This window comes from Ovis canadensis, chromosome 2, assembly GCF_042477335.2.
Source record: "Ovis canadensis isolate MfBH-ARS-UI-01 breed Bighorn chromosome 2, ARS-UI_OviCan_v2, whole genome shotgun sequence".
Taxonomy (NCBI): Eukaryota; Metazoa; Chordata; class Mammalia; order Artiodactyla; family Bovidae; genus Ovis; species Ovis canadensis.
The window spans coordinates 187,084,606-187,094,488 of record NC_091246.1 but is presented as its reverse complement, the minus strand read 5'-3'; the positions used below and the strand labels follow the sequence as shown (position 1 = coordinate 187,094,488).

The 9,883-nt window shown below is 35.5% G+C and overlaps 1 pseudogene; it reads left to right on the top strand.

Moving 5' to 3' along the window:
* Positions 1-717: 717 nt before the first annotated feature.
* On the top strand, positions 718-1,821 carry LOC138432433 (histone-lysine N-methyltransferase SETMAR-like; annotated as a pseudogene).
* Positions 1,822-9,883: the final 8,062 nt, after the last annotated feature.

The window sequence follows — 9,883 nt, the reverse complement described above, 5'->3', positions numbered from 1 at the left end:
TTTCAGTAGTTTCCTGTGGCACAGAGCATAGTGAATAAGAATGAAGACTGGATCTAGAGAGACATATGGAAGATATCCAGATAAAATTTAATAGCTTATGAAACAGCAGATAAAAAAATCGAACTTATATCTACTGATAAAAATGTTTTCTATTTTTTTTTTTTTAATTCAGTACCTACAACCTTTTTATCTTTATGCACAAAAGGACCATACAGTCCTAAATTTACATACATACTCATGATGGTCAATTTTTTAAATCTATTTGACCAGGCTAAGGGTTGCCCAGAGGGCTGGGAAAACATTATTTCTGACCATGTCTCTGAGGGTGGCTCTTGAGAAATTAGCATTTGAGTCAGGCTGATACAGATCAACTCTCACCAATGGGTCAGGCATCATCCAATCTGCTGAAATCTCCAACTGAACTAAAGGCAGTTGAATGCTGAATTCTCTCTCTTCTTGAACTGGAACATCTATCTTCTACTTTCAGATTTCAGAGCTCACAGACCTCTGGACTTCACTCTGGGACTTTTGGACTTAACTATACCACTGTATTTTCTGGTTCTCTAGCTTGCATGGGGCATATTGTAGGACTTCTCAGCCTGGATAATCACATGAGCCAATTTTCATAGTATTAAGGTTGATACAAAAGTAATTGCAGTTTTTCATTGTTAAAATTTGCCATGTGGTATTGGAATATATTCTTAAATAAATTTGGTTATGGTATACATTATTTTAATGTGCATTTCTCACTTTATTTTTTCCAATGATGTATTACTTATTGTTTATTTTATATTTATTGAAATGATGTTAGACAAAAAACAAATTCAAGTGATTTTCTTAATCGAGTTCAAAATGGGTTGTAAAGCAGTGGAGACAACTTGCAACATCAACAACACATTTGGCCCAGCAACTGCTAAGGAACATACAGTGCTGTGGTGGTTCAAGAAGTTCTGCAAAGGAGACCAGAAACTTGAAGGTGAGAATGCAGTGGCCAGCCATGGAAAGTTGACAATGACCAATTGAGAACATTCATCCAAGCTGATCCTCTTACAACTACATGAGAAGTTGCAGAAGAATTCAACAGCATCCATTCTACAGTCCTTTGGCATTTGAAGCAAACTGGAAAGGTGAAAGAGCTCAATAAGTGGGTGTCTCATGAACTGACCAAAACTCAAAAAAGTCATCATTTTGAAGTATCATCTTCTTTTATTCTGTGCAACAGCAATGAATCATTTCTTGATTGGATTGTGATGTGCAATAAAAAGTGGATTTTATATGACAACAGGTAACCACCAGCTCAGTAGTTGGACTACAAGAAGCTCCAAAGCCCTTTCCAAACCCAAACTTGCACCCAAAAAAAGTGATGGTCACTTCTGGTCTGCTGCCAGTCTGATCCATGAACCCTTTCTAAATCCCGGCAAAATCATTACATCTGAGAAGTATGTTCAGCAAATCTATGAGGTGCACCAATAACTGCAATGCCTGCAGCCATCATTGGTCAACAGAAAGGGCCCAATTCTTCTCTGAGATAATGCCTGACTGCACGTTGCACAACCTACACTTCAAAGTTAAGCAAATTGGGTTACAAAATTTTACCCCATGTGTCATATTCAACTGATTTCTTGCCAAATGACTACCACTTCTTCAAGCATCTTGACAACTTTTTGCAGGGAAACCGCTTCCACAACCAGCATATTGCAGAAAATGCTTTCCAAGTGTTCATTGAATCCTGAAGCATGGATTTTTATGCTACAGGAATAAACAAGCTAATTTTCTCAGTGGAAAATATGTGTTGATTGTAATGGTTCCTATTTTTATTAATAAGGATGTGCTTGAGCCTAGTTATAATGATTTTAAATTCATGGTCTGAAACCACAATTACATTTGCAACAACCTAATATTTTATCTTATATATTGACACATATCCTATTCATTCTGTTTTTCTGAAGAACCCTAATATAATATTTATTTTAGTGCATTAAAAATAATCTAGAAGTAAATATGGTAAATTGCTAGCAGGGGTTATTATGCATGTGAATACTTGTTAATAGATACGGGCAGAAACACAAGAAGAAAGTTTTTACTCATTTGTACTTTAAATTTTAAAGTGAACATATATTCTTGTACCAGATTAGTTATAATTTTAAATTTTTAAGTAAAAAAAATCAATTCTATACTTTTATAGAGTAATTGGCCAAAGAATGTGGCAGCCAAGTTCATATTATGATATACAATAATTTCTCTTCTAATATATAAAATACATAGAATCAGAATGAGAAAAGCACAATGAAAGATTATTTCCTTAGCTGAAGTGAGCCATTTATCAATTTTTACTTATGCAACTGTATCAGCTTATAATTATTTTTCATAATAATACTGTAAATAGTATCTTTTATATCAATGTACATTCACATGGATTCACCAGTTAAATTCTTTTTTCTGGTGGAAACCAAAAATATTTTTCTCTGTCTTGCCAACAGAAAATAAAATTTGAGGTGCAGAAACACCAGTGACTTTCTCCAAATAGTCACGGTGACTTATTGACAGAATACAAAATAGAACACATTTCTCCAAGTTCTGGCCTGGAGACCTCTATTCTATATCACCTGGTAATCAAGGGTTTTGCCATGTGGGAAAATCATGCATAGATATGATATTTATGGCTTTATTACTATAGAATCTACTTCTAACCTCTAGAGAAGTGAAAAATTTGCTTTGTTTCTACAGGAAATTCTGCAATAACCTAAGCTTATGGTCCCCAAGCTCTGTGACAAGGTTCCCCAGGGAATTATGGTGAACTCACAGGAAAGCTAAAGGATATTTTAATTTTCATGGAAAATGTAATGATGCTATACATATGATGACACTGACTGAAGAATTATTGCTAAGTACTGCAGTTTCTACATTAGATCAAGTATCATATACTTCAATGTCATAGTTTTCAAAGCCACCTTTTGTTGTTTATTATGAGAATTACCAAGTACTGCATGAAAATTAACCAGGAATAGAAAATGAGAGTGACTTTAACCCATCTGATTCTGAGGTTTGAGATGTAGTACAGTGACAAACAAGCACATATATTCCTTTAGTAAGCAGTAACATTTAATTACAGTTAATTTCTTCTATTTATTTGTACTAGTCTTTTCAAATGGCTGCAATTTTATGGTATAAATATTCACTAAGTGGTTTGGACCTTAGTAAAAAGGACTTTCAGTTATTTCCTTTGGCTTTGGATCACTGTAAAAAAAATAATGAAATACTAAGAGCAACTTGAACAGAAAATGTTTGGAAATCTCTGATCTAAAAAGTCAAATTTATAATTATTATAGAAGTTCCAGGCACAATTTTTTTAAGTACAAGTCTTACTTATTACCTTCTAACTCTAAATTCTTCTTCTTCCACTCTAGATTATCAAGTATTATTCTACTCTTTTACTGTCTTTTATTGTTTTGGATGGGAAAAGATTTAATTTACATGTTCTCCTTTTTCATGAATGTGTATCTAAATGGACTATTTCAGGACTTTTCATGGTTTGTAGATAGGGAGAAATAATCTTGCAATATTATTTACCTAATTTTTTAATCACTTTTTCTTCATTTGACAAAAAGAAGTAAATTAATATTCATAGTTTAGCAGAAAGCAGGTGTAAGGCATTAGACTAGTTAATTACTATCATGAAGTTAGACTAATTAATATAATGAACACAAATATAAACAGAGATATGGAAAGCAAAGGGAAATCACTTCATATTGCAATATAGATTTCTAGATTAGAAATCTCTGCCACCATCTAGTTATAGCAACATAAGCAACTTCATCTTCCAGGCCTCCGTTTTGCTTCCACAAGAGGAATGTTTATTCACTTATCAATCTAGCAATAATTTATAAGTATACAGAGTATTCTGAAGAACTTAAGGAAAAATAATGCATACTCTCAGTTGCTACATATTCATTAGATCATGTTACCACGTACAGTTACTTCTTACTTTAGAATCAGTTAAGATTCCAGAAAAAATTCAATCTCGTTATCTTAGCACATTTATCTTAGCCTTTTATGAATTGGCCATTACTTATTTTTACAGATTTATTTTCTACCGCAAACCACACCAAATTTTTAACAATTCATATTAATGTTTTATATGATTCCATTTCCCATGACTTGAATTTAATTTAATAATTGATTTTTAATATGTATTTTAATAAAATCCAACAATGCCTGGAGAAATGTATTAGGAATGTGGGAAGTGGAAATGTTCTATGAAAATTCAAATGAATAAGAATAAATTCTATGAGAAAATCTTATAAGAAAAAAATGGTATCTGAATTAAACAAAAAAGCATGAAGAAAAAAGAGAGCAGGAGAGATTACATAAGTGTTTTGTAAGTAGTGGGACAGGGGAGTACAATGAGCTAATTCCCCAAAGTAGAAGAACACAGGCAATTTCTGCTTTTAAGAGCTTGGTTTTTGTTTCTCCCTGCTTACTCTCTTCACTTCTTCAAAGCTATTAAAATTTACTAGATATGGGCAAAGTGATCTTGAGCATAAAGAGAATCTTCTGTTCTGAGAATTCACTACAGTAGCCAGTTTTCTCCTCCTTATTACCGTTCCCATGATTATCTCTTCACCATGGATGATTGCTGGCATTATTACCAACTGGGGTGGATAATACTAGTAAAAGCAGTGCTGGATACTTTCCATTTCCCAGACCACCCTTTGCCCTTCTCCTGTCTGCTGTCTGATCACAGAGGTACACTCAAAAGAAATGAGTGATGGGAGAGTTGCCTTATTGTGTGTTATCAATTGGTTTTGCCATCTATGGAACATCATGGCTTCTGTTGAGAACCTTAACTATTAAACTTCCTCTAAGGGGTTGTCTTCTTGTCATCTCTCCAGGTAGAGATGGTAACAGCTCTACTCTTGTTAGCTTTAAGTTTTTATACTTTGTTCTGTGGTATTACTTAGTTGGGTTTTCCTCGTGGCTCAGTGGTATAGAATCTGCCTGCCTATTGGAGAGACAGAGGAGATGTGGACTCCATCCCTGGGTTGGGAAGATTCCCTGGAGAAAGAAAATGGTGAACCACTCCAGTGCTCTTGTATAGGAAATCCTAGGGACAGAGGAGTCCGGTGGACTACAGTCCATGGGGTCTCAAAAGAATTGGACATAACATAATGACTAAAAAACTACTACTTAATTACTGATGTAAAAAGTAAAGGAAGAATCTTTCAGTTTCAATTCTGATATGTAAAAAGCATGGCAGTAGTATGGGCCTAAGAAAAGCAGAAGATATTAAGAACAGGTGGCAAGAATACACAGAAGAACTGTACAAAAAAGATCTACACGACCCAGACAATCACGATGGTGTGATAACTCACACTCACCTAGAGCCAGACATCCTGGAATGTGAAGTCAAGTGAGCCTTAGGAAGCATCAATATGAACAAAGCTAGTGGAGATGATGGAATTCCAGTTGAGCTCTTTCAAATCCTAAAAGATGAGGCTGTGAAAGTGCTGCACTCAATATGCCAGCTAATTTGGAAAACTCAGCAGTGGCCACAGGACTAGAAAATGTCAGTTTTCATTACAATCTCAAAGAAAGCAATGCCAAAGAATGCTCAAACTACCACATAATTGCACTCATCTCACATGCTAGTAAAATAATGCTCAAAATTCTCCAAGCCAGACTTCAGCAATACATGAACCGTGAACTTCCAGAATTCAAGCTGGTTTTAGAAAGGCAGAGGAACCAGAGATCAAATTGCCAACATCCTCTGGATCATTGAAAAAGCAAGAGAGTTTCAGAAAAACATCTATTTCTGCTTTATTGACTATGCCAAAGCCTTTGACTGTGTAGATCACAATAAACTGTGGAAAATTCTGAAAGAGATGGGCATACCAGACCAACTGACCTGCCTCTTGAGAAATCTGTATGCAGGTCAGCAAGCAACAGTTAGAACTGGACATGGGACAACAGATTGGTTCCAAATAGGAAAAGGAGTAGGTCAAGGCTGTATATTGTCACCGTGCTTATTTAATTTATATGCAAAGTACATCATGAGAAATGCTGGACTGGAAGAAACACAAGCTGGAATCAAGATTGCCAGGAGAAATACCAATAACCTCAGATATGGAGATGACACCACCCTTATGGCAGTAAGTGAAGAGGAAATGAAGAGCTTCTTGTTGAAAGTGAAAAAGGAGAGTGAAAAATTGGGCTTAAAGCTCAATATTCAGAAAACGAAGATCATGGCATCCAGTCCCATCACTTCATGGGAAATAGATGGGGAAACAGTGGAAACAGTGTCAGACTTTATTTTTGGGGGCTCCAAAATTACTGCAGATGGTGAATGCAGCCATGAAATTAAAAGACGCTTACTCCTTGGAAGGAAAGTTATGACCAACCTGGACAGCATATTCAAAAGCAGAGACATTACTTTGTCCACAAAGGTCCCTCTAGTCAAGGCTATGATTTTTCCAGTAGTCATGTATGGATGTGAGAGTCAGACTATAAAGAAAGCTGAGCACCGAATAATTGATGCTTTTGAACTGTGGTATTGGAGAAGATTCCTGAGAGTCCCTTCGATTGCAAGTAGATTCAATGAATCCATTCTAAAGGAGACCAGTCTTGAGTGTTCATTGGAAGGACTGATGTTGAAGCTGAAACTCCAATACTTTGGCCAGCTGACTCATTTGAAAAGACCCTGATGCTGGTGAAGATCAAAGGCAGGAGAAGAAGGGGACAACAGAGGATGAGATGGTTGGATAGTATCACCGACTCAGTGGAGATGAGTTTGGGTAAACTCTGGGAATTGGTGATGGACAGGGAGGCCTGGTGTGTTGCAGTCCATGGGGTCACAAAGAGTTGGACACAACTGAGCAACTAAACTGAACTGAACTGAACTGGAAGTTGTCACCACCATTGTTATAACAGGAAAACAGAAAATTTTGAAATTGTTGTTGTTTTTCAGTGGCTAAGTCACGTTTGACTCTTTGCAACACTGTGAACTGCTGCTTCATAGTGCACTATGCCAGGCTTCCCTGTCCTTCACTATCTCCCAGAGTTTGCTCAAATGCATGCCCATTGAGTCAGTGATGCCATTCAACCATCTCATCCTCTGTCGTCCCTTTCTCCTCTTGCCCTCAATTTTTCCCATGTATCAGTCAGAGCCAAGAGCTGCTTACCTGAAACAGAAGTCACTAGAGAAAAAAGCTAGTGGGAGAACTCATATATTACTTTTCAATAATTGCTGGATGCTGAATATGGGCTATTGAGAATGAGAAATGGCTGGGGTTTCAGTCTTAGACACTCATGAACCCCACCTACTTTTTATGGTGAAGAAATGAAAAAAAAAAAAGGTATCTTCTTGGCTCTGGGTGAGGGAAGAAGAATAATCATTATTTTTAAATGTTTAGAGCATTCCCCATAACAAATAACTACTCTCTAGGGAAGAAAACATATCATCAGTTGTTAGTTTGTTTGTTTTTTTCCCTGATGGAGAAAAGCAATTCTCCATGCCAATGTCCCTATATCTTTACTTTCTTGTCTAAGTGTCACATTCTACTGCTGTAGAAACCCTGGTGAAGTTCTCAGCCCTGATATACACACCGACTGAAAGACTCAGATTTAATCATGAGATTGTAGAATGCTCTGTCCTCCCCTCCTTCTGCATATGATCTCCACATCAACAGGACTTCAGTATAATAATAGTACATTATAGCTAAAAGAGCCGCAAGACCCAGAATCTCTGGGGAGGAGTTCTTAGGAAGACCAAAGTCAGTGGCAGGGATACAAAAAAGATATCAGAAGAATCTGAAGCTTCTGGAATATAGAATTACATAAAACATTAAGCACAACCCAATTTTTTGGTCAGATTAACATATATCCTCACTTTAAAGGCCTATTTACCACAGTTTCTACTACCTAATTCAAGATGTTTGATCTGTAACAACAACAACATTTTTATAAAGCATGCCTGGTAGTACATTTTTTAAAAAGGGGAAAACAATAGTATAGATAGATAAGGCCAGCATCTGAAATAGAGTCAGATATTATTATATATTATGTATATATATATTCAAATATTCAAATTGCCAGACAGGAAATATAAAATAATTATAATCAATATATTAAGGATTCTAATGAGAAAGTAGACACTATTCAAAATAAATACAGGGAGAGGTAAGCAGGGAGATGAAATTCTAAAATGAATCAAAACATTATACCAAAAAAAATGTGTAATGTAGACTAAGAATATTTTCCAGGGCAAGAATCAGATATCTGAAGGATAGTTCAACATAACTTTCCAAAAACTATGAATTTCAAAAGCTGTTATGTGCACGTAATTCAAACACCAGAGGAAAAGAGAGAATTTTTGTGACAATTTGGGACCCTATGGACTGTACCCAGGGACCAAATATAGGACTCCTGCATTGCAGGCATTTTCTTCATCATCTGAGCTACCATACTGTCACAAATGAAAGTAAAAGTGTTAGTCTCTCAGTGGTGTCAGACTCTTTGTGACCTCATGACTGTAGCCCTGCCAGGTTCCTCCACCACGGGATTTTCCAGACAAGAATACTAGAGTGGATTGCCATTTCCTTCTCCAGGGGATCTTCCTGACCCAGAGATGGAACCCAGGTTTCCTGCATTGTAGGCAGACTCTTTACCATCTGAGCCACCAGAAAAATGCAAAGAGAGAATACAGGAAAGAAATACCTGAAGTAATATAGGCTAGGAACTTTCCAAAATTAATTATAGACACTAAGTCACAGATCCTATATGCTTAGAGAACAGCCGGAAGTTTTAAATACAAAACAAATGAACAAATCAGACTCAAGCCTACTATATTTAGCAAAATTATCCTTCACAGATGAAGGAAACTAAAATCACTGTCACATACATGTGCACACTTGTGCACATGCATCCACACACACTGGAAGAATTCATTGTCTCTAGAACTTTTTTTCAAAATATATTAAATGAAATGCTTTGCACAGGAAAAAAATAATATAGAGCAGGAACTTGGATCCACATAAAGAAAAGGAAAATGTCAGAAAAAGAATAAGAGTAAAATATTTTATTTTTCTTACACATAATAGATCTGAAAGATACTTGTGTTAAATAATAATAGCATCAATATATTATTAGTCAATTATAACATAGGAATAAGTAAAATGAATGACAAAAATGTCATAAGGAAGGAGGAACTGGGTTTACTTATTATAAGGTAACTCTACTACATACTTGAAGATGAATTTAGATTAGTTAAAAATACATCTTGGAAATTCTGCTGCTGCTGCTGCTAAGTCACTTCAGTCGTGTCCCACTCTGTGCGACCCCATAGATGGTAGCCCACCAGGCTCCCCCATCCCTGGGATTCTTGAGCAACCAATAAAACAAATTTAAGAAGAAACAGTTAATAGAGGAGATAAAAGAGTTTAAAATGAGATAAAATGTAACCATGTTAAATGGTCAATTATATCCAGACAGAAAAATATAGAAGTAGATGGAAAGTCTACTTCCAAACCAAAAGCAACAAATGAAAAATAGGTACAAACATACTAGATGTTAATCCAATTAACATGGATATTAATTCAAATAACACAGCAGATGTTAATCTAATTATACAAATAATTAACTACATAAATTTATTCAAGAAGAAACATATAACCTGAATAGACCTTTATATGTAATAGTAACCTTTTGAAAAAGAATTCACCAAGTCTAGATTGTTCCTTTGGCAAATGATATCAAACTTTAAGGAAAAATAATACCAAATTTCTACAATATGTTCCAGAAAAAGAGGCAGGGAGATAGTTTTTAACTCATTGTAAAGGAGCATTACTTTATTATATAAATCAGACAAAGATATTATAAGAATACTACA